The following is a 26,123-nucleotide window of genomic DNA, read 5'->3' on the forward strand; positions in this document are numbered from 1 at the left end:
ACTCAAATGTTTATTTGCCGATGACCTAAATGTTGGTTGACATTGTTTATATGCATGAACTTTTTCTATTACGACAAGTGCTACTCATAGTTTGCAGAATTGCCAGCAGCAAATGACTACTGAACTTGGACTATTAACCTGCCAAGTTCTTGTTTTAATTTTGACCTTTGTATAATATCTTGTGTATTCCAGTGTGCGATATACTGAGTGATTCACGTACTTTTGTGCCTCATTGGGTTGTTTTTCAGGCTGAAATAATCATTTTGAGGCTATAGGAGCTAGTGTTTCAGTGTACATCTGCCCTAAATACCACTTTCCCATGCCCAACTACTACCACTACACAACCACTAACTTTAAAATAACAGAAATAATATTTAAACTAGTATACTCCACAAAGATCGAATGCAGTTGACATCTCTGGAATAAAGAGCATGATTTTTAAAGCTGTGAGATGGAAGAAGTTTTAGAACATGGAAAACCCCATCACGGTGATAGGTGAAGGTATTTGGTGAAGAAAGATGGGAATACGATTGTAATATAGGAAACAGAAATTAAATGGACCGTAGCCTTTTTGAGAAAAGTAGCGAGAATAAGAGAATGGGCAGGATGTGGGCAGGGAGTGGTTGGAAAGTTTAGAATGGGGAAGTCACAATCCTAACAGATGTTTTTCAAGGCATGGTGCCTAATGCCATTCCTACAATATGCTCCCCTATTTGAATTGTTAAGTGTCCATCCTTAGATAGGCATGGTAACATGGGAGACATGGGTTGGTCTTGCCATAATGTAGGCGAACCCCAAAATTGGGGCTCAGCCTGGGAGAGTTCTTGGCTCTACCCAGGAAGGAATTCAAGAGTGAACCAACAGTGAAAGAAAGCAACTTTGTTAGGGTAACAGTGTACAGCAAAATGACCACTCCATAGGCAGAGCAGGGCTGTCTCATAGGCAGTGCAGCACAGAACAGCACTAATGGATTGCCAGCTAGTTATATTTATACCCATTCTTTTTTCGTTTTCTTTGAGACAGGGTCTTGCTGTATCACCCAGGCTGGAGTGCAGTGGCATGATCTTGGCTCATTGTAGCCTGGACCTCCTAGGCTCAAGCAGTTCTCTCACCTCAGCCTCTCAATTAGCTGAGATAACAGGTGCATACCACCACACCCAGCTACCCAGATTTTTCTTTTCTTTTCTTTTCTTTTTTTTTTTTTTGTTTTTGTAGAGATGGGGTTTTGTCATGTTGCCCAGGTTGGTCTTGAGCTTCTGGGTTCAAGTGATCTTCCTGCCTTGGCCTCCCAAAATGCTGGGATTGCAGGCATAAGCCACCATGCCTGGGCCCCCACTCTTAATGCTAAATATAATTAAACAGGTTATTCATGAACTTCCTGGAAAAGGGGTGGGGAGTTCCTGAAACCATGTAAGGTTAACTTCCAAGTCATTGCCATTGCATTTGTAAACCGTCATGGTGCTGGTAGGAATGTCTAATGCAAATGTATTATGATTCCTGGTCCTTGCTGGTTTGGATTGGTTTCTTTGCTACATCCTGTTTTGATAAGCAGGTTGTGAAAACAAGTCCTGCTGATCTCCCACTTCAGTAGGAACAAGAATTCTGGTCTACTCGAAGTTCTTCTCTTTGTAAATTAGTCCATTGATAATCTGGTTATTTTACTTTAGTTTGTGTACATTTGGTTTTTAGTATTTGTCTTCACTGCCAGATTGCCAGGTTTGTGAGGGCAGGCAGGACTGTAATGATTGTTTGTTTTCTCCACGTTGCCACATTGCCTGTCATGGCTATCTGGTACAAAGTAGGTAGTCAATAAATGCTGAGGGAATGCATGTGATGACAAAACCAAGTTTCTCTGCCTTCAAAACTGAAGACCAGAGCCATAGTGAATTCACTACAGTAAATGCCACTTTATTCAGCTATGTGGCAACCAAACCTAGCGACACCTTTATGTTCCATGCCTTCTAAAATACAATAGCCTGGAAAACGCCTGGCTACAATGGGTGCTCAGTAAATAATATGTTTGTTTTACTTCCATTTATTCTGGGAATGATTACTCCGTTTCCATTTTCACTTCATCAAAATGATCCCTGGGCTTTAGACCTATTCAGTCTTCACAATCAAGAGAAGAATTTGTTGGTCAGCAACTGACTTCCTATGAGTCAACTTATATTAAAATAAAGGCATCTTTGAGATTAATGATGGGCAATACCAATGGCTGGTTTTTAAGCATGATCTTTTATTAATCTGCTTTTGAGTGAGTACTGGATCTTAATAATTATTTTTAGTTGTGAAATACTTAACCTGGCATAAATCATGTGCTACCTTAGAAATTAGTATTTGTAAATTACAGCCCTATGGAGTATAGGTACTGTTATTGATTTGTTATCCTTATTTTCCAGATGATAAAAACTGATGTAAGGAGAGGTTAGGTAACTCTCCCACAGCCACACAGCTAGGACGTATAGGAATGGGGATTCAAGGTCAGGAGCTGGGATTCAAGGTTGGGCACTTGGGTTTCAGAACCCATGTTTTTTTCCCCTCCATGTTATTCTACTTCCCTTTAATCAAAACAACTAGCAGCACATGCTGTATTTAGTTATAACATTTGAACAGCAAGCAGTGTGTGCTATTAAATTGAAACACTGTGATCTCATTTGTTTCTGTTGAAACTGCCTAGCTTTGCTGGCTGGGCTTTGTTTCCCTGGGCAGAGAAAGCTTTTGAGGGAGCAATCTTGTCTTCCTTTTGCTTCTGATGACTCTCATTTCATCCACCCTTTTCCACTGTTTCGTGTTGCAGCTGATGGCTTCTGATTGAGGGAGGATTTTGTTCAAGGTATAGTTAACTTGAAGGTTCATTGCCCTAGCATGAAGTCATGTAATCCCTCCCTAGGCTTGAAGTCTCCCTACTTGACATTTTACCAAGAATTCCTTCTGAGTCGTTTCCACTATTGAGTCAGAGTGGCCGTCAAGATGTTCTTCCTTATTTGACCATGGCATGTCTTGAATTATAAGTCCTTTCCTTTTTGGCTGTATTCTTTGTGATGACACTTCTGTCCAGGATACTTAGAGAGGAGGAAATCCAGAATTTGAAAAGAGAAAATCATGGTTAAGATGTGAAGTTTTTACATCTGAGTCCTGGGGAGGGACATAAAGTAAAATGAATCCAGGTGTGGCTCACCTCTTTGAGGAAGAAGAGGGAGACACTGTTTTTCTAGTTTGTTCTGGTTGGAAACGATCACCATGGAAGCTAAATTACTCCTTATGTCTTACATTCTTTGTACTAGGGTCAGTATGCAGCCCTACTCTTCCTGTGTTGTTTATAATCTTACATCAAGGAGTTAAATTTTCCTCATTTTACGTTGAGGGAACTGAATTAGGATAGGATAAATAACTTGTCTAAGATCATTCTTTTGTAAGTGGCAGAACTGGAAATCAGCTGTCAGATTCTTGTAGACCATGCCTTTTGGCCACAGGACACTGACTCTTCACATACCATGGTGACTGTCACCACTGGTGACAAAAGTGGCGGGAGTCAGATAAGTTTAAGACCATTGTTTTCTTGTTCACTCTGATGAAAGATTTAATTTGGCTACTATCCTATTAGCAAATCTATATGTGCTTCTCTTTTCAGTTTACTTCAACAAACATGTTATTGAGTGCTAATTGTGTGCTAAGGGATAAAAGAAAAAATTCTTTACAGAGCTTATGATGTAGTAGAGGAGACTAAAAAAAGAGCTGCAAAGCACTCGGGTTCATGTGCTAGTAGAGGTATGGGCAGAGAGTGATGATGAGTGGAGGGATGGGAGGGGCTCCCAGAGGACGCAATCTTGAGCTGAGTCTTGCTGGATGTAGAGGAGCTTGCCTTACTGTAGCATTGGGTGGGGGAGAAGGTGACCAGTTCATGAGCAATGATGATCACCTTTGAGGAACTGAAAGTAGTCAGGTGTGATTAGCATCTAGTGGATATGCCGGATGGAGTTTTTACAAGAGGGTCAAAACCTTTATAACATACTGAGAAGTTTGAGCTTCTGTGTGTGGGAGATGGGAGATGGTGAAGGGTTCCCCAAGATCAAATGGACACCAATTCCTTATAGGCAGAGTCCTCACATAATGTATCATCCAAACTGAGACGCTTTTGGGAGTGAAAACAGGCACTAACTGTCGGGAATCTGGGATAACAGGAGTAAATCAAGAGTGTTTAGGGCAACCTAGGATGTATGGTCACACTCCTCCGAGGCGCTGCTCTTTGTTCTTTTTTTGTTTTAGAGCCGGGGTTTCACCACGTTGCCCAGGCTGGTCTTGAACTCATGAGCTCAAGTGATCTGCCCACCTTAGCCTCCCAGAGTGTTGACATTACAGGTGTGAGCCACCATGCCCAGCCAATATTTTTTCTAGGTGCTCTTTTAGCTTTTCAAATGCAGCTCTCAACACTGGACTTGTATTACTGTGTATAATTGGTAAAGGTTTTTTTTTTTTTTAGGCTGGAGTTGGTCCAGATTTAGAATTCTTAGAACTTGAAAGGATCCCTAAAAATTACATCACCCAACTCCCACATCTTACAAATGAAGAGACCGAGACCCCCAGCTTAATTGAGAACTTCAGGTCTTAGTTAGCTCATGATCCAAGCCAGGATCCAAGTTTCCTGACTTCCACTAAGGTGCTGTTTTTACTGCCCCTGCCTTGTTCAGTCCCATCCACACTTTCCATCTTCATCTTTTTTGGGAACTTCAGCCATGTATTTATGTGGCTAGCCAGGATTAGGTGTAAACATTGTGGCTGTGAGGGTAACTGGTTCTCACAGAAAGAGTTTCCTTGAATAAGTCTTCTTATAACCAATTGGTAATCTCCCTCCCTAATGAAACCTTGAAAAAAGTCATCTGAAACTGAATTGCTTGTACATTATTAGCATCACATACAGTAGCTTTTCACATATATTAGCATCCTGTTAGCTTTCTTGACAACAGCATTATGTTACAATTTTTCATTCCACTTGGTTTTTATATTAAGTTTGTGCTCTCTCTCTCTCTCCTCTCCTCTCTCTCTCACTCTCTGTGTGTGTGTGTGTGTGTTTGTGTGTGTGTTCACTTATATTCAATGAGTCAGGGCACCTCTGGAATCTACTCTTTGACAAAAACTATCTGGATGATTCTGGACAAGTTACTTTCCCTGTGTGTTAATTTTTTCTGTAGGATAAGGTGACCAATTTGATTTCCAAGATTATTTAGGATTCTATTTATTCTATAAATAAAATTATAAGGACAGTAACTACTGTGAATCAACCATGTAGAGCTTTCTAGAGGAAAATTTGAAAGAGGATTGGGACAAAAATAAGGGACTATGATTCTTCTTTGTATAAACGGTGCATCTCACCTTCTTTTTTATTTTTTAAGGCTAGTCAAGTAGAACAGTGGGAGTGGAGAAGGAACAAAGAAATCTGTAATTGGTTATAATCAATTAGTTGTACACCTCCCTGCACTCAGACCAGCCATTACCTTCTCTAAAAATAAGCTTTTAGATGCACTATCCTCCATTAAAGGGAGTGGCGAGTGTATAAAGGAACCTCTCAAAGAGATGAATCTGGGGGCTTTACTTTCCTGTGGAGAGCCATGTGGCAGGAAGGGAAGACTTCTCAATTGGTCCTCTTGCTAGGGGCAGGGAGTGGACACAGAGTCTCTTATTCCCTGGCCACAGGTGACCAGCTACACATTCTGTTACTCTGAAGAGGAACTAAAGCTATCCCATGTGTCCTCAGATCCCAGTGGCATCCCTGTAAAGGCCTCTTTGAGGAAGAACCTGAGAGAATATCCATGAGAGCCTCGATTGTCTGGCCAGCCACTAGGCTGCTTGGCACCATGGGTGGTGGCCAGGAGACATTCCTTGCAAAAGTCCTACAGTGCTTCCCAGACCCCACACCCTGGGCTTGGGTCAAAACAGAAAACAACTTTCAAACACCAGCTCTTTATACCCTTTTGTTGCCCATGTCCATTCAAATATTTTTTCTCCGAAGAAACGTTTAAACAGAAACAGAAACCAAAAATACCACATGAACCTAACAGAGTTCCTTTTGAAGTGTGGACAGAGGAACCAGAACATGAAGCTCTTATTTTAGGTCTATTGAGAGTGATTCAGGCCTTGTCTGGCCGAGACTCTTGTTCATCCAAATATGAATGTTGGAAAGCCATTTACTTTTCCTTGTCGTTAAAGGTAATAAATGATGCAAAGATTTCTTAAATGAATCGTGGCGACCACTGAGAATCACTGTTGCCTAGGGGTTGAGAGTTTAGATTTGGAGTAAGATAGGCCAGAGTTTGAAGTTCAAATCCTGGCTCCTCGCTTACGAGTTCCATAATCCCAAATAACTGACTTAACCTCTCTGAGTCTTGGTTTCAGAATTAATAAAGTAAGAATCGTAGGGCCTTTCTCAAGTGGTTGTGAGCATTAGATGAACTGATTTATGTAAAGCACATACATGTGGCTTACAGAAAACACTTAATGGTACCAAGTATTATCATTACTCTTAGGTTGTGTCCTCATGAGAATTCCCCTCCTTTTTCTTTCTCTTTCTCTTTTTTGACACACCCACATCCATTCACATCTGCCTACACACCAAGTCCACGTATAATTTGATGTTTGAGATGGTGCTTCATTTCTATGACGTAGTATGAAATTGCTATTGTGTTCCAGCAGCTGGTGGCTCGAATTATACTCTGTAAATTTTTATCCCAAATGAATGGCCTTTGCTTTTACTGCAGCTTTGCCTACACCCTACTTGTCGAGCCTCAGCCCTGTGTATGAAAAATCCTGTTAGCATCACATTTCCTGTTTTGACCTGCTAACTCTTCAGGATGGTTAAATGGTGTTGACTATTAAAAAGAACTTTGGAATGTAACAGGCTACTTTGTTAATGTCTATAGGAAAGTCATGAGCTCCTTCAGATGGACCTGCAGTACTTAAGGCACAGCTGAAAGCCCAGACATCATCTAGGGCAGTGGTCCCCAACATTTTTGGCCCCTGGAATCACTTTCATGGAAGACAATTTTTCCACAGATGGGTTGGAGGAAGGGGGATGGTTTGGGGATGAAATGTTCCATCTCAGATCGTCAGGCATTAGTTAGATTCTCATAAGAATCATGCAATCTACATCCCTCACATCTGCAAATCACAGTAGGGTTCACACTCCTATGAGAATCTAATGCCGCCACTGATCTGGCAGGAGGCAGAGCTCAAGCAGTAATGCTTGCTCATCTGCTGCTCACCTCCTGCTGTGCGGCCCGATTCCTAACAGGCCATGGACTGATATTGGTCCATGGCCTGGGAGTTTCGAACTCTTGAGCTAGGGCACCATTCTGTTATTCTGTTTCCTTTTGATCAGCAGTGAAGGGCCATGTCTGGCATGTATGGAAGAAATGGGAAATGGCTGGGGTCATGAGACCTGATTGCTGTTCTCTAGCCAGTCCTAGCTTCACAGTGTGACTACCTATGAATCTTTTAGTCTGGGATTCATCGTCATTTACTTACGAAGAAAATGATATTTATTAATAACTCCTAATCTCTCACTGCTACCTCATGAATCTCTGTGAAGAATCATCATGGCTGTTCTATGATGCCAGGGCTTTATCTTATTTCCCAGCACCTAGAATAGGGCCTGGCACTCTAGATATTTGTTGAATGACTACATGAAATATATCTCTTATTCTGGATTGGGAGTTTTACAGGTTGCCTAATTACAATAGTAATATACCCAGGTAGCCGAAAATTCAATGTGATTTAATAGTGGGTCCTATTCAAACGGATATTTGCCATAAGGTCGTTATAATTAAGCAGCTATAACTCCTGCCTCGCAGGACTTTTTTAAAGGCTAAGTTCCAGTGCAAACTTCCCACATTGCCAAGTCAATCCTAAGCCAAAAGAACAAAGCTGGAGGCATCATGCTACCTGACTTCAAACTATACTACAAGGCTACAGTAACCAAAACAGCATGGTACTGGTACCAAAACAGAGATATAGACCAATGGAACAGAACAGAGCTCTCAGAAATAATGCTGCATATCTACAACCATCTGATCTTTGACAAACCTGACAAAAACAAGAAATGGGGAAATGATTCCCTATTTGATAAATGGTGCTGGGAAAACTGGCTAGCCATATATAGAAAGCTGAAACTGGATCCCTTCCTTACACCTTATACAAAAATTAATTCAAGATGGAATAAAGACTTAAATGTTAGACCTAAAACCATAAAAACCCTAGAAGAAAACCTAGGCAATACCATTCAGGACATAGGCATGGGCAAGGACTTCATGTCTAAAACACCAAAAGCAATGGCAACAAAAGCCAAAATTGACAAATGGGATCTAATTAAACTAAAGAGCTTCTGCACAGCAAAAGAAACTACCATCAGAATTTTTTTTCAAACTTGTTAATAATAGTTTATTTTGCCAGCAAACATGCTTTGAAGTCTTCTAGACTCTCTGTTAATGAGTATGACTGCAAAGATCAACAAAAATATGTATCCTGCTTTCAAGAAGCTCTCATTATAGTAGATAATGACAGATAATTTAAATAACTGCAATATAGTATGGTAAATAAACACAATATAATATGACAAAATAGGCAAAGTGCTATGTGAATGCTGTATTTCACTGGGCAATGTCTGGAAAAGACTTCAAGATGAAATTGATGTTGGAATTTCATCTTAGATGATGTATAGAAGTTTGCTAAGTAAGTCTAGGCAAATGAATTATTTCTATTAGATATTCTTTATACCCTGAATTGAATGAAATATTCAATTACTTATATTGTAATTAGTATGTCACTTAGCTATGACAATAGCCGTTGTTAGGCATGTACATCTTGCATAAATCCTTAGAGTGGAAAGGGAAGCTTCCAGAATTGTCAGACAATATTTACTTATAACTTTTTGGTTGCATTTTGCAGTGGCATAATATTCACTTTTTTTTTTTTTTTTTTTGAGACGGCTGGAGTGCAGTGGCGTGATCTTGGTTCACCGCAACCTCTGCCTCCCGGGTTCAAGAAATTCTCCTGCCTCAGCATCCCGAGTAGCTGGGACTATAGGCATGCACCACCATGCCCGGCTGATTTTGCTGTTTTAGTAGAGATGGGGTTTCTCCATGTTGGTCAGGCTGGTCTAGAACTCACAACCTCAGGTGATCCGCCCACCTCAGCCTCCCAAAGTGCTGGGAGCCACCAAGCCCGGCCCAGTATTCACTTTCTTAATTGACTAGAGATAGCAATTTGACATCATCAAACTGGTTATGAAGTAAATGGGTTTTGAATGGTTGCTGACCTATAAGGAAAGGGATTAATTTCTTTTTCTTTTTTTTTTTTGAGATGGAGTTTTGCTCTTGTTGCCCAGGCTGGAGTGCAATGGCACAATCTCCGGCTCACCACAACCTCCGCCTCCTGGGTTCAAGTGATTCTGCTGCCTCAGCCTCCCGAGCAGCTGGGATTACAGGCCACCACACTCAGCTAATTTTTTGTATTTTTAGTAGAGACGGAGTTTCTCCATGTTGGTCAGGGTGGTCTCGAACTCCCAACCTCTGGTGATCCGCCTGCCTTGGCCTCCCAAAGTGCTGGATTACAGGCATGAGCCACCACATCCGGTGGAAAGGGATTCATTTCTGTATGTCAGATTAACATCCTATGGAGAAGAAGAAGGGATTGACAGTGATGTGTATGTGTTTCAGGATCTGAAAGATCATTGCCAGAAAAAGTTGACACCTATACCTGACACATAATGGGAATATAATTTTCTATGGTATTTTACAGTCTGTAATGGCCTGGTTGAGGTTTCAGAATGTCTTCAGTTATTTTTTGTTATTGTTACAGCAGTAGAATTCACAGGCAGCTGTTTCATATGGAAATGTGCAGTTCTATTTTTCAGGGGTTTACGTTCTTTGCAACTCGAAGCATCATTTCTGATTTCCTGATACAGATTGAAACAATGAGAATGAACCTAGGAGGCACACACGTGAATTGCCGAATTTAGCCAATAAAAATAATTGCATGGAATATACTTATACTAAAAAAAATACTTCTTTTTTATTTGAAATTAAAATTTAACTGGGTATCTTGTGTTTTATCTGGCAACTATAACACACACACACACACACACACACACACACACACACACACACATTATTGGCTGGGAAATACAGCATTTTAGGTAGCAGTCAATTCTCTATTACATGGATTTTCTCCTTTGTCTTACAGGCTTCCATATTATCCTGGAGTTCAATTTAACTACACAAGAAGTTTCACTTATTTACTATTTCTGCATTTTATTCTGAGTTGCCTTGAAATAAAGGGTTGTATTCAGTTTATAGAATCTTGTTTTCTCAGAAATTTTGCTTTCTTATGAACAGGTAATGTTGTATACTTCTATGTCAAAATTGAATTTTTCTCTTCTGTTACATGGTCTTTCTTATGCTCTTTGAAAGAAGCATTTTAATGAAATTTGTTTTTTCATATAAATAATTTTTTTCTTCTGTTGGTACCTTTGATATTTTTTTCTTTGAGGCCTAACTAGAGCCTGTGCCTCTGAGAAGCTACTTTCTGTCCATGTGTTTTAGTGAAGATGATAGTGTCTAGACTGAATGTGGTCATGGCTTTACTTAAACCCTGGAAGGGCTCCTGCACCCATGGAGGAGTTATTATAATGATCCAAAGCAAATATGAAGTTCTAATAGGGTGACACAGCAATAACAGGGTCTTTTTGAAGAAATGGGATTTAATCTGGCATTGGGAGACTGGAAATTCATGGCTTCACTTATTTATTCTGCCCAAGTAGACTTTTGTTGACACAAAGAACACTGCATTTTAAGTTGGGTTTTCCATGAGTTCATTCTAAACAGGTATTTCTGTGCTTCAAAAAGCTTCTCATATTTATATTGCAGGCATGAACTCATTCACTCAAGTTATTTTCCTTTCTCTTGGGAGAGAGAAGGTAGCCACTTAGGAGCCTAGCTTTAAAGAACATGCAGAAAAGATGGATGAAGTGAACAGTCAAGAAGCTTTTGCTATAGCCAGCAAGTGATTCACCATTTTATGCTGAAGGGATTGGGGTTGCTAACCTTGCCAAGTGCGTGGTACTCCTTTGTATATTGGTCCAGTCTGAGAGGAAAGGCCAAGCTATAAATTGAGGAGCTGGAATCAGTGAGTTTCTGAACTAAAGCAAAAGAGGCTGTATTTAGACATTCTTTAAAAAGTGTGTGTGTGTATATGTATGTGTGCGTGTATAAAACGATCAGATGGTAGAGATTAGAGCACTGGCTTTGTTTAATTTGGCAAATTCTAATGTTCTAGAAGAAAAATGAAGATGTTTTAATTAAAAACACTATTTCTAAGGCACCATACATATATTCTAGAGTACCAGTATATGAGAACTACTTATTTAGAGTGGCAGAGCATGCTATAGAAACAAAATTTGAGTAATTCTAACTGTAGTTATTATATTAGCATAGTGAGATAGTAACATTAATAGAATTCCTTCGTGGAATTTCTTAATGCTTCAGTTCAATCTAAATTAGTATTAATACTTTTTTTTTTTTTTTTTTTGAGACGGAGTCTCGCTCTGTCACCCAGGCTGCCAGGCTGGAGCGCAGTGGCGCGATCTCGGCTCACTGCAAGCTCCGCCTCCCGGGTTCAGGCCATTCTCCCGCCTCAGCCTCTCCGAGTAGCTGGGACTACAGGCGCCCGCCACCACGCCCGGCCAATTCTTTGCATTTTTTTAGTAGAGACGGGGTTTCACCGTGGTGTCGATCTCCTGACCTCATGATCTGCCCGCCTCAGCCTCCCAAAGTGCTGGGATTACAAGCGTGAGCCACCGCGCCCGGCCGTATTAATACTTTTAAGGCAAGAAATCTGTCTGAAAGCATGTGTAAATTTAAAAAGCATTAAAATTAGAAGCAGAAACAAAAAATATTCACTTCTATGTATTGCTGTATCTATACTATAACTGATTTACTACCATTAAATTATAAAATATTACATGTTCAATGTATTGTCCTGCAGTTACTGATTTATAACTTTAATAGTAACAGATGTAGCTTTATTACTAGGAAGCTTATTGAGATCATGGGACATTTTGACCCATTGTTTTGATTAGACTTTGAGGACATTTTTATACTATCTTTATAAATATGGATATTTAAATCAGAATTACAGTAACATTGATTTTTATTGAGAAGACATTTCTAGACAATATATTATTAATTCACTTTAATCCTTTCAACATATAGCACAGTTAAAATATTTCTAGTTTGCTACAATTTTCAGGTATAGCTAAAATTTTCATAAGAATAAAATCTTTGTGTATGTTACCCAGTCAAGGCTTAACTTATTGATTAGTTTTTTAACATATCAAATTGCAGTAACTAAACCATCTACTATTGTGAGTTATTTTTCCTCTCACATTTACTTTTCCTTGGCCTTATTTTACAGCTAAATTTTATAAAAAAGATTTTATTCATTTTTGAATCAAATCAAATTTATTCTAATATGTAATAAACTTTATTGCATGCAGTTTGGCTGTTTTCAGTTTTGTTTTCAATTTTTCCTACTTTTCTTAACTTTTCCTAGGTCAATATTTTTAGTTTTGAGAGTTTCTAAAAAGAAAATATAATAATAACGGTTAACATTTGAGTGTTTACTAGTTATCAGGACTCATTAAGTCCTACTTTGTCCCAAATTGAGTATAACTTTGAGCAAGAATCTTAATCTCTCTGAATTTCAGCCCCTTCATCTGCCAAATACAGAAAATATATTTTTGTGAGGATCATATTGGATAATGAATGTGAGAGCTCTTTTTATAGGAAGTGCCACACAAATGTAAGCTATGAATGTTTTTGCAGCTGCTACTTATAGAGCAGTGACCCAAATTAAAAAAAAAAAAAGTGTGGAATGCTAAGTAAAAAATGTGATGTAGTGTAGTTGCAAAGGCGTTAGCTGTATTCTGATTCCAGATTTGCCACTTCCAAGTTGGTTAAGTGGATTGACTTTGGGCAATCCGCTTAACCTTTACCACAACTTCTTTATCTGTACCATGAAGGACTTTGCTACGTCAGTGTTTCTCCAGGTGTGGTCCAAGGACCACCTTGCATCTGAGTCACCTGGGATGCTTGTTTAAAGGCTGATTTTTGGGCCTGAGCCCAGACTATTGAAGCAGAATCTTTGTGTTGGGATTCAGGCATCAGTACTTATGTCACACAAACCTCGACAATTGACCGTGTGAGGAGTTGCTGGCTTTGGTTTAAATTACGTGGCATTCAACCTGTCCTTGCTCAATTTTAAAACCCTTTTCACTTTTTCCACTGAAATGGGTACATTTTTGGTACTGTGAGTATCCGTGATTGCCCCAGGCATGTGAGTTTGCACACTTGCTTTACAGGGGAGAGGATCAGAAGGGAAAAGGAAAGGAAAGGACAGTTAGGGAAAAACAAAACACAAAACCACTAGGACAAAATTCTTGGCTCTTGAAGAGCTATCAAAGAAAATAGATTGTTTCACACTAAACAGACTTTCCTCTCAGAAACATCCACACTAATTAGTTTTATCACCCTAGGAAAATTTGTCACCTGTGAATTAATGTCTGAAAATCACCTGATCTACTAAAAGGTATCTTGAGAAATTATGGGGTATCTAAGAATTTTTCACGTAGGCATATGATTTTCTATTATCCTGAGGAGAAACCATTTGTTTCCCCCAAGAATGGGGATGGAGCAACAATGTTTGTTTATTTTTGCATTAACCTAATACAGTTGTATGTGTCTGCATGGAAACTTTTGTAGGTTAAATCAATTTGCTTGTTCATAGGCTTTAATTTCTTCCTGAGTCAGCATGGTATAATCTGAAGAGCTTGGGAGTTGGACTCACATGTCCTTGTGTGCAAAAACCCAGTTCTGGGCCGGGCGCGGTGGCTCACGCCTGTAATCCCAGCACTTTGGGAGGCCAAGGCAGGCGGATCACGAGGTCAGGAAATTGAGACTATCCTGGCTAACACGGTGAAACCCCGTCTCTACTACAAATACAAAAAATTAGTCGGATGCGGTGACGGGCGCCTGTAGTCCCAGCTACTCAGGAGGCTGAGGCAGGAGAATGGCGCGAACCCGGGAAGCGGAGCTTGCAGTGAGCCGAGATCGTGCCGCTGCACTCCAGCCTGGGCGACAGAGCGAGACTCCGCCTCAAAAAACAAAAAAACAAACAAACAAACAAAAACAAAACCCAGTTCTGCTGACATATTAACTGTGTGACCTAGAGTAGTACATTTGACCTTTCTGAGCTTTTATTCCCATTTATAACTGGGGAGAGTACTCACTCCCAAACGGGGAGGTTGTTGAGAAAATTAGATTTGTTCAAGTGCTTAGCATGCTGCCTGGCACATGTTGCGGTGAATGTAATGCTCTCATATACCTGTGGCTCACATACATGAAAGGGCCACCTGTGGCCTGCTGTAATTAGTGGTTGGAGCTGCCTTCCCAGGAGGGTCACTCCTTGAAGTTATCTAGCTAATTTTATAGGCCTGTATAATGATGAGTGGCATTTTCCCATTCTCTGTCTGTACAAGGTGATCTGAAGGTTCTATATGGGGATTCCACTCATTAGTTTGTATATTTATCCAGAAATTCATCCTCTAGTCATTCATTCAGTCAATGAATGTAGAATCCCAGCAGGATTCTATAAACTGTCATCTGTCAGAATTATGAGACTGTCAGGAATACGATGTTCATACAGTCTTCCAAAGCCAGGCTTGAATTGTCTATGTGGTAGCAATGATAAATGGTTTCTCAGCATCTGCTCAAACATCTTGGATACACGGACCAATGTATGCCCCTAGAGGCCAGACAATCTTTAGATATATGGACTATTTTATATATATAAAATTAAATATATATTATGTCATATATCTGTATCTATCCAAAATCTCAGAAAAAAACTGTATTTTGGGGTGCCATCCACTAAACCTATTTATATCCTTGGGTGCCATAAAGAGCACTGTAACTATACACAAACCAATTCAGCTTGGGTGGCATGTTGCCTATTGTGTGATGGGAAAACAAATACCAAAATGTATAATCCCTATTCACTTACAAATATGACTAAAATACAGGGAGAATGGGAGTCAGACTCATGGCAGATGTTAATTATGAAGCAAATATGGCCCTGACATGCCAATGCCTATAGTCTGGTAGGAAGGATGGCACATATACATAGATAATTATTGAGAAAGGCAAAAGGTGACAAAAATACCATAAAAGAAGTACAAATAAAGCTGTATGGGAATTTAGAGGAGAGAGAATATCTTGTTGGAAGTAAAATCAGAAAAGCTTTGTATAAATGAATTTTATGTATGACTTGGCTGTTGACACATAGGTGATGTTTAGGGAATGAAGTATTAGACTGCATTTACCTTGTCAAGTACTGAATCTTATTTTAATCACATTTCCTCTTTTTTTTTTTTTTTTCTAAGAGATAGTGTATTGCTGTGTTGCTCAGGCTGGAATTGAACTCAATGGGCTTAAATGATCCTCCTGCCTCAGCCTCCTGAGTAGCTAGAACTGCAGGCGCATGCCATCACACCCAGCTTACTCTTTTTTTGATTAGCAAAGTAATGCATATTCATTAAGGAAAGAAAATCATTTAGAATTTTACCTTTCATAGTTAACGAAAATATTAAATTGAATATACTGTTTCTTTCTAGTTCTTTGCTAATTAATAGTTTATTCAATTCATACAATACATACAATTTTATAGATTCTTTAAAAGATTGTCTTGAGCATTTATTATGCCATTAAGTAATCTTTGAAAGTGTGATTTTTCTACCCAAAGTTCGGTACATTCATATGATGAAATATATAATCACTAGACATTTAAGTTTTCTTTTTTTTTGCTATTATAATAACATTAAGATACATTTCTCTTATGATTCCTTCCTCACAGAGTAATGAATCATAATGACTTATTGTTAAATGTTCTTCAGAAAGCTTGTGCCAATTTATACTCATCACAAGGGGATTGGGAGTCTTTTGTCACATTCATGACAATATTGGATTTTTTTTAATGGCACTATGTTACAACCATGTGTTATCTTTATTCATGATGATAGACATTAGCAAACCTAAAAAGAGATGGAAACTTTTTAAGGATTTAGAAACCAAGATAAACAAAAATAGGAATGTATGTGGCCACATTTAAATATATGTACTCCTTTGAAGTACTTTGTTCCATGTGAAAGTCTAGTGTATATTTACTTCTTTAGAAATCCAAAGGCCTAACAGCTGAACAAGACAGCATGGTGATTAACAGTGTTACTTTTGAAGTCCCAACTTCTTGGATTCTAATCCTGACACTACTGCATACCAGCAGAGTCCACTTGAGCAATGTATCCAGTTGCTGCAAGCTCCAGTTTCCTTGCCTGTTAAATGAGAGACACAGCAGAAACAGTAAAACTTCAAAATGTTAAGTAAGATTATTACACAAATGTTTCCTGACTTAGCAGTGGGGTTACATCTCCATAAACCCATCGTAAATTGAAAATATTGTAAGTTGAAAATGCATTTAATACACATAACCTTGGAACATCATAGCTTAGCCTAGCCTACCTTAAACATGCTCGGAACACTTACATTAGCCTACAGTTGGGCAAAATATCTAACACAAAGTCTATTGTACAATAAAGCGTTGAATATCTCATCGATTTATTGAATACCGAAATGAAAGTGAAAAACAGAATGGTTGTATGGGTACCCAAAGTACAGTTTCTAAGGAATGTGTGTATCACTTTCACACTGTCATAAAGTCAAAAAATCCTAAATCAAACCATTGTGAGTCAAGGACCGTCTGTATTAGATGCCAAGTATATAAGTACTTGGTAGGTACTATTATAAAATACATGATACATAACTTGTTTTCATCAGATTATCATATTGCCATGCTGAAATCTAAAGTCCCTGAATTAATCCTCGTTGTGGCAGATCTTTATTATGTCTTGAGCAGGACCAGACTGCAAGGGTCAGGACCCATGATGCTTCTGGGACTCAGTGGGGCAAGTTTCCTTTGTATTGAGTGGTGTTGCCATGTCAAAGCATGGACAAAGGGAGGAGAATATCACACACCGGGGCCTGTTGGGGGTTGGGGGGCTGAAGGAGGGATAGCATTAGGAGAAATACCTAATGTGGATGACGGGTTGATGGGTGCAGCAAACCACCATGGCACGTGTATACCTATGTAACAAACCTGCACGTTCTGCATATGTACCCCAGGACTTAAAGTATAATAATAATAATAATAATAATAATAATGATGATAAAAAGACCTTGGAAACAGATATGCAACTCACTGCTGAGATCCTTTACTTTTCTATCTTCCCTAGACAACTTTAATCCCTAAGTAATGTTCCCACGACGTCTCAGTTCAGTGCTCATACTGTCTCAGTTTTTTTACAGTGCCCCAAAGCTAAAAGAAATATCTAACAGTTTCATTTATTAAATCAACTTAATAAGTATATTCAACTTAATACATATATAGGTCCTAATAAATTAGTAGCCATTTTGTAAAACAAAACCATATAAATTGAAAGAAAGAATTATTATTTTATCTAATTCTTCATATTTACTAAGGTATGTATGCACCTGTTGGGCACTGCACAACTTCTCAAAACTTGAACTCAGATTGGAAACCACCATATTCATTTTCTGTTCCACACTGAGCTTTATGTTTACACTTCATTTTTATTATAGCAGATATCATATTGCAAGGACATGATGTCATTGAAAGGAATGTAATGCCATCTAATGTTGAAGCACTGAACTACTTCATGCTAGTAGTTCAGAGGGTGTCTGACAGATGTCAAGTGTTAGTTGCCCTCAAATTAAAAATATCTAGTAGTATTCCTCTGAATTCACTGTGGCACCCCAAGGTTCCTGGGGACACAGTTTGGGAACCAGAGCCATACTGTATTTCTGGTTTCTGGCTTTACTTCAGTTTTGTTTTCTTTTGTCTCATTGACTCTTTTTCCCCAGTTCCTACTTTTATTTCTTGGTTCCAGCTCTCTGGTTACTTTCTCCGTTGCTCAGGTCTGCTCTCTGCGTAGTCACCATCAAGCAGCAGCAGTCTCTGTAGCTTCTGGACCTTTGCAGACCTAGATGCAGCCTCATAGGCTCTGATGTGGTTTGGTAGCTGGCTGTAGGTCAATCGATGTGTTCTAAACTCTACAGGACTTCTTCATTTCACAACTCCAGGGAGCATTACGTCCATCATAACCTGCCCTAATGGCATGCCTTTCATGTGGCTGGCCATTAGGTTCTGTCTGTGGCGGTCTCCCTGCGGTGTGGGTGGGCTTGTCCTCCACATCAGGTCTCCTGGCTCACTAGGAACACTCTCTGCTTTATAACAACAAAGACCACCTGTATGCTGAGACCACATCTCATCGCTCCTTTTCTTGGAGTATCAACCCGGAAAATGTATTTGAAAACAGTTGAGTGGTTAATTGTGGACTCCGGATTAACCTGCTTAATTTTTTTTTTATCACAGGTTTACTTCTTACTCTTTAACTTCCTGAAACTTCAGATTCCTCATCTGTAAAATAGAGATAATTGGTTTCCTTCATGTGAGAATCAAATGAAAAGTTATGTGATACCCTTTAGTCAATGTCTGACATTTATTAAATGTTAACTGTTACTATATTTTTCTGACAGTAATTTTGTAATTTACTTTTAACTATTTTAATGTTTTTAGGAACAGAGTAATAAACTACTGGCTGTTAGAGTTTAGTCTGTCAGTTCATGAGAGGAAACATGAATATTGAAAGGAAAAATACATTCATATAATTTTTTTAAATTAAACTGAGATAAGGTCTTGCTCTGTCACCTATACTGGAGTACAGTGGCTAGATCACAGCTCACTGCAGCCTCAACCTCCTGGCCTCAAGCCATCCTCCCACCTCAGCCTGTTTTTTTTTTGTTGTTGTTCTTTGAAACAGGGTTTTGCTCTGTCACACAGGCTGGAGTTCAGTAGCGATCCTTGCTCACTGCAGCTTCAAACTCCTGGGCTCAAGGGATTCTCTCACTTTAGCCTCGTGTGCAGCTAGGACAATAGGCAAGTGCCATCACGTCTGCCTAATTAAAAAAAAAAAAATTGTTGTTGTTGAGATGGGGTCTCATTATGTTTCCCAGGCTGGTCTGGGACTCCTGGTGTCAAGCATTCCTGCCACCTCAGTCTCCCAAAGTGCTGAGAATACAGGCATGGGCCACTGTGCCTGGCCACATTTGGTTTATACGTACTACAGTATCTTTGTAGACATATGATCTGTGATGATTTTTATGAAATTATAGGTATGATAGCGCAGATAGTGTTTTACCCATTTTAGAGATGATAAAACAGATTCAGAGAGATGAAGTGAATTACTGAAGGAAATTCAGTATTTGGTAGATCCCATACCCTAACCTAGGACTTGTAGTTTCAATGCTGGTGCTCATTACTTGCTATTTTGTTGCCTTTAGTATTTCAAAAGGTAAAAACAAAAGAGGAAGGGAAGAAAAAAAGGAAAAGAAGATTGTTATTCTCTGATGTGTTTTTAAACAATGAAAATTTGCTATTTCTGCTGTGTCTAGTATATATAAGTATTATAATGATTTTAATTAGTGCATAAAAATAACAACAGTTGAAAAAAATTGCCAATGCTTTCTCATTAGAAATAATTTCAAAAGATAAATTGCTACCGACCTTACTTGAACTATGCATCCAAAGCATTGTATTCATCACTCAGAAAAGTATAATGTAAGCATTGGTAAGTTTGATTTCCAGTTGACAGAAAAATGCCTCAGAAAAAGAGACAAACTTTCCCTTCCCCCCATTCTCTACTTTTCCAAATATTCAGATGCCTAAACCTTCCACCCATGCTAAAGCTGTTGCTGCCTAACCACCTTCTGGGCACAGTGGCATGGAAATACATAATCAGGGTATAATTTTGTGCAGGGCAGAGAGAACATGCTATTATGGAATCAAGTCTCAGCTGAATAGCCTGGCTTTTGGCTGTGTTTTGATCTCAGTGCTAAAATGGAAATGAAACGTTGCCTCCTCCTTTGTGGCCTATACAGAGTTTGCCAATCCTGTGCTCATTTGGTGATTTTCATGCCCAAGTAGGTGAAGGGAGAACAACTACGTACATAGACATGCAGCTTTGGGGCTGAAGGCATTGATGTGTGTGTGCTGAGTCACTATGACTATCTAAAGAGGACTCTCTGATGGCTGATTAGAAAATTGTGGAAGTTACAGGCTGTCTGGGTTAAACATTTCCTGGTTTATTGGAGGCAGATTTCCTTGGGCAAGCAAGCATTGAAACCCCCACAATGGTGTCATGTGATGGTTCTCCAGCAAAGCATTTTGGATATGGTGACAGCTGCTTTAGTTTAAGTATCTGGAACATCTAATGTGGGAGAACTTGGCTAAGTGATGTGAGAAGTTAAAAGGGGAGTCTGAAGTTTCCATTACATTTTTTTCTGCTTAGTTGATTAAAAGGCAATTCCCATGCAAATTGTCTCTGTCTTTAGATGTTGTATTCATTTTCTATGCTACATCATGAATTGTCACAAACTTAGTGGTTTAAAACACACCCATGAATTATCTCTCAGTCTCTATAGGTTAAAAGTCCAGGCATGCTTAGCTGGGTTCTGTGCTGACGGTCTCACAAGCTGAAGTCTGCGTGCCAGTTGGGTTGCATTCTCATGTGGAGGCTCGACTAGGGAAGGATCTGCTTCAAGCTCCTTAGGTTGCTAGTAGAATTCATTTCCCTGTGACTGTAGAATTCATGGCAACTTGCATCTTCAAGGCCAGCAATGGGCGGAGGCGGGGGGTGGGCAGAGGGAGAGAGAGAGAGAGGGAGAGAGAGAGAAATCTGTACTTCTTCCAGTCTCTGGCCTCTGTGAGAGCTCACTTAAGTAAGTCCAACTGACCCAGGGTAATCTCCCTTTTGAGCAATTTATTGTCAATTTAATTACATCTGCAAAACCCCTTCTCTTTTGCTATTTAACAGAACCTAATCAAGGGAGTGGCATCCTATAACTGTATTCTATGGTTAGAAGCAAGTTACAGGTTCTGCTCACACACCAGGGGAGGGGGGACTACACAAGAGTGTGACTCATTTCGGAACATCTTAGGGTGTGTCCACTATAGATGTACCATTTTGAGTACAGATGGAAAAAAAACCCAGCTTTTCAAAAATACTGTTTTAAAGGAATTGATGTTGTTAGGTTGAAGACTAAAGGATGGAATGCTATGTATTTAAATGTATGCTTAGTTTTTAAAAAGTTTGTGCCAGGAATATTAGTTATCTGTTAAAGAATGTATCATCTAGTACTTCCTTTCTGAAGTTTTCTCTAATTTTGGCTACAGAGACATTACTCTTTTCTGAATCTCATATCTCTTTGCCTGTTCCTTCACTTCCAGTACCTTCATCCCTTCTGTTTGTTTTTGAAATACTGCATCTCTAACCTGACAGTTCCTTCTGTCCACTCACCTCAAGGATGGCTAGAAATCTTATACCCAGACCACTTACTTGCTGAACACAGTGGCATGGAAACACATAATCATGATGTAATCATGAGCCTATAGATAAGCCAGCTGCTCTGTTGGGTTCAGGTTGTAACCTGAGTGTCTGCAGAATGGCCTGTGGGCGAGAGACCTTAGATTGTTTCAATCTCACTGTCAAAATATAAATGAAAATTTATTTTCTTTTTGGTATAGGAAACATACTGGTTTTATTCATGTTGGGTGGTTTTTATGTCCAATAGCAGTATTGCATAAACAGTCTTACAGAAGTGTACAGAGTATATGCCTGTTTATTTATACTTAATCTTTTATTAGAAAAAGGATTTGGCTGGGTGCAGTGGCTCACACCCATAATTCTAGCACTTTGGGAGGCCAAAGTGGATGGTTTGCTTGAGCTCAGGAGTTTGAGACCAGCCTGATGACATGGAAAAACCCCATCTCTACAAAAAAAAAAAAAAAAAGTTAGTTGGGCATGGTGGTGCATGCCTCTTGTCCCAGCTACTTGGAAGGCTGAGTTGGAAGGATAGCATGAGGCCTGTAGGTGGAGGCTATAGTGAGCTGTGATCATGCCACTGTACTACAGCCTGGGTGGCAGAGCGAGACCCAGTCTCAAAACAAAGTATTTAAGACAGCTTAAAAAGATGCATTCAGTTCAGAGGACAAAGTTGAGTTTAAAATAAGCAAGAAAAAGGAGGGAAGGGGAAAAAGAAATCTAAGAAACTGACATGGAGTCAGGTAAAGACATACTTTCTAGCAGTTAATGAAGATGTAAAACACAATAAGGTTCATGATTTGGTGGCCATAAAGTAAAATCAGGAGAAATAACCCTTCTAAGTTCTGAGTCCAAAGAGACATTTCTCATTTGGGTATTATTGCTCTGTGATGGATGCATCAGCTATGATGTGATGTTCTGGAGAGCTCTACGTTCTTTATGGCACATTCAGTACCATGTCCCGTAAAGTCATGTCATATCATTTCTCAGTGAAGTTTGCTGGTCTGTAACCAAAGTGCAGTTCAATGAAAGCAATTCTGTGAGGCTTAAAGATATAGCCTAGTCATGTGGCTTTCTAATATATTGGTTGGCTCCCTCAGGAATCAGGCTTAACATAGTGTTTCTTAGTCTTATTAAAAACATATTGCCCTGCCCCTGAAAAGCTTAAGATCTTTATTATTATTATTATTATTATTATTATTATTTTTGAGATGGAATTTCGCTCTTGTCGCCTAGGCTAGAGTGCAATGGCACAATCTCGGCTCACTGCAGCCTCCACCTCCCAGGTTCAAGTGATTCTCCTGCCTCAGCCTCCCAAGTAGCTGGGATTACAGGCATGTACCACCATACCTGGCTAATTTTTATTTATTTTTTGTATATTTAGTAGGGACGAGGTTGCACTTTGTTAGCCAGGCTGGTCTCGAACTCCTGACCTTAGGTGATCCACCCTCCTTGGCTTCCCAAAGTGCTGGGATTACAGCCATGAGCTGCTGCACCCAGCCAAGAACATTTTAAAGTTTTGTTTTTCATACCTTAGCTTATATTTGAAAAGAAGTTATTTTATCTTCCAACTACAAAGTTGTTACAATATTGACAGTGTATACACTCAGCACTAGTTATTCTGCTGTATCTGCCCTCAACAACCTTAAAGGAAAAAAAAAGACTTTATTTTGGCCTATCCAAAAGAATGAATTATACAGTTCTCCATGCATATGGTTACAGTTATTTTTTCCAAGTTTAAAAAATATTATCTTTATTGCTAACATCTGGATATACCTTTTTTATAATTTCTAGTTAAAGTCAGTGGAGTTTTTTTAGGGGGTGGTTTGGGAGTAATTAGCATTCTCTAGAGAAAACTGGAGGAATTTAAAAAGACATCTGCCTCATTAGGAGACTGTTCCACCTCAGCTACAAGAAAGAGGAAAAAAAATCATGGCCATCCCAAGGGTTTCTGCATAATAATAATAATGGTCTTCCTATGGAGGGTCTGAGTGATCCAGGCCACCTGGGTCTGAATCACAAAATTTGCATGCAATACTAATTATTCATTAATTTATTTCTGGTTATAAAAGTAAATTGCATCCTATGTCAATGTTTTATAGCATATAGAATCATTTAAATAAGGATACAAAAGTGATTCTGAACTTGACCACCACCATTTTGACATACTTCCATCCAGTGTATTTTTTTCTTGTGCCAATATAGCATAGTGGCTAAGAACAAAGCCTCTGGAGGCATCCAGATCTAGAGTAAGATCCCAGCTCCGTCATTCCTAGCTGCATTGCCCGGAGAAGTTTCTTGACCTCTTTGAACCTCAATTTCCTCATTTATAAAATATAGGCAGTCCTATCTCATAAGGTTATTACCAAGGACTACATGAGAAAATATATTCAATGAGCTTATTAGCACAGTGCCAATTATATGACAGACCTCAGTAGATACTGGCTATTGCATGCTTATATGTGTGTATACATGCATTTAAATGTATATAATAGGGTTATATAATTGATATCATACCAAGGTTCCTTTATCCTTTAAATTTAACATCTGCCTAACATTTTACCATAAAGTTATATCACTATACTTACCTATTTTTTTGATTTTAGTCATTCATGTTATTACCATGATTTTCAAATTGATAATTTGATAACCTATTATTATATTGACAGATAGAAGAAAGAAGTAAGACACTCAGAAATAAGCAAGAGAGGAAAAGAAGGCACACTTGTTCAATTTTTCTTCTTTCTTAGGGTAGTCAGTGTTTCATTTTTGATGATAACATATGGAAAAATAGCTAAAATCTACATCTAAGGAATTTAAACCATTCATATCCATTTACATCTTCATAATTCCAGAAATTTATTCCAAGAAAAATGAGTATGTATAAATATATGATTGTAGTTATATGTACATACACATGTGGACATGTGTATGTGTGTATATACACGTACACATTTTGTATAATACGTTCACAGATTAGATTCTAGAGATGGAATTACAGATACTTTTTTGTTGTATATTCTTTTTTTTTTTGAGAGAGAGAGTCTCACTCTGTCTCCCAGGCTGGAGTGCAATAGCATGATTTCGGCTCACTACAACCTCCACCTCCTGGGTTCAAGTGATTCTTCTGCTGCTTCTGCCTCAGCCTCCCAAGTAGCTGGGATTACAGGCACATGCCACCACCCCTGGCTAAGTTTTGTATTTTTAGTAGACATGGGGTTTCACTATGTTGGTCAGGCTGGTCTCCAACTCTTTACCTCCAGTGATCTGCCTGCCTCAGCTTCCCGAAGTGCTGGGATTACAGGCATGAGCCACCATGCCCGGCCTGTTGTATATTCATTTTCAAATATTCTACAATGCATACTTCTTATTCTCACGATCATAAAATAGCAATAAATATTACTGTTTTTAAAATGAAAGAAGATAAAGAAAAACTATGAATCATAAGCACACTTTAGAGAATACAATTATACAGGGAGTTTAAAAGCCATCAAAATTATCCTTAAGGACAATGTCTGCATCTTAAATGAGAGACCTCCTAGACTGCATGTGCATGCAGCTTGCACAAAGGGGCCCTCACTATCATTCTGATCATTACATTCTTTTTTTTAACTTGTGAAATCTGTTTTATTCAAGTTTCTTTAAAGCCAAGTGGCTAGAACTAAGGGTAGGTTTGAGTATGAGATTAGCAGTTGACTTAGCTCGAGAGCTAAAACATTAATTTCGAAGCAGGAAAACTAAAACACAGAAGTATCATCTCAGCAAGCAAAATAAGCTTTTTTTTCCCCCTTGAGTCTTAAATGAAGAAAGGAAGTGAAAAGAGATAAAAAAGAAGCTTGTCTCTGCATACTGTACTAGGCATCTTCCATGTCAGTATCAGCATTCTGCCTCCCTAGATAAGACTCTCAGCCTGGGAAAGAAGGAAACCAAGAATTATCCTCACAACCAGAATTGTTCTAGACATTTTGTGGAAACACATTTATTAAAGACTGATATAGTTTGGCTGGGTCGCCACCCACATCTCTTCTTGAATTATAGCTCCTATAATTCCCATGTGTTTTGGGAGGGACCTGGTGGGAGATAATTGAATCATGGGGGTGGGTCTTTCCCGTGCTGTTCTGGTGGTAGCGAATAAGTCTCATGAGACCTGATGGTTTTACAGGGGGAAGCCCCTTTCACTTGGCTCTCATTCTCCCTCTTGCTTGCCGCCATGGAAGATGTACCTTTTGCCTTCCACCATGATTGTGAGGCCCCCCCAGCCATGTGGAACTGTGAGTTCATTAAACCTCTTTTTCTTTATAAATTATCCAGTCTCAGGTATGTCTTTATTAGCAGTATGAAAATAGACTAACTGTGTAACAGACTGTACACAATGATAAGATCGTTTAAAAGTTAGGGAGACAGCTACATAAGACAAAGGGAAACAGGATTAGAATCAGGCAAAGGAGTTTGTAAGTTCTTGGGTGTGGAGCTTGCTTTCTCCTGGGAAGAGTTGTCTTTTGAGATGCTGGCATCCTTTGAGGACAGGAACCAAAGGAAAAAAGCAATGAGGGAACTTCTTTTTGCC

General features: G+C 39.1%; 1 protein-coding gene across 7 annotated transcripts in view; it reads left to right on the top strand.

The window, feature by feature from the left end:
- LPAR1 (lysophosphatidic acid receptor 1) overlaps nucleotides 1-26,123 on the top strand; it is a 168,076-nt gene that overhangs the window by 99,339 nt on the left and 42,614 nt on the right. The gene's annotated exons all lie outside the window — the stretch shown is intronic.

The sequence above is a fragment of the Nomascus leucogenys genome, chromosome 1a, assembly GCF_006542625.1.
Source record: "Nomascus leucogenys isolate Asia chromosome 1a, Asia_NLE_v1, whole genome shotgun sequence".
Lineage (NCBI taxonomy): Eukaryota > Metazoa > Chordata > Mammalia > Primates > Hylobatidae > Nomascus > Nomascus leucogenys.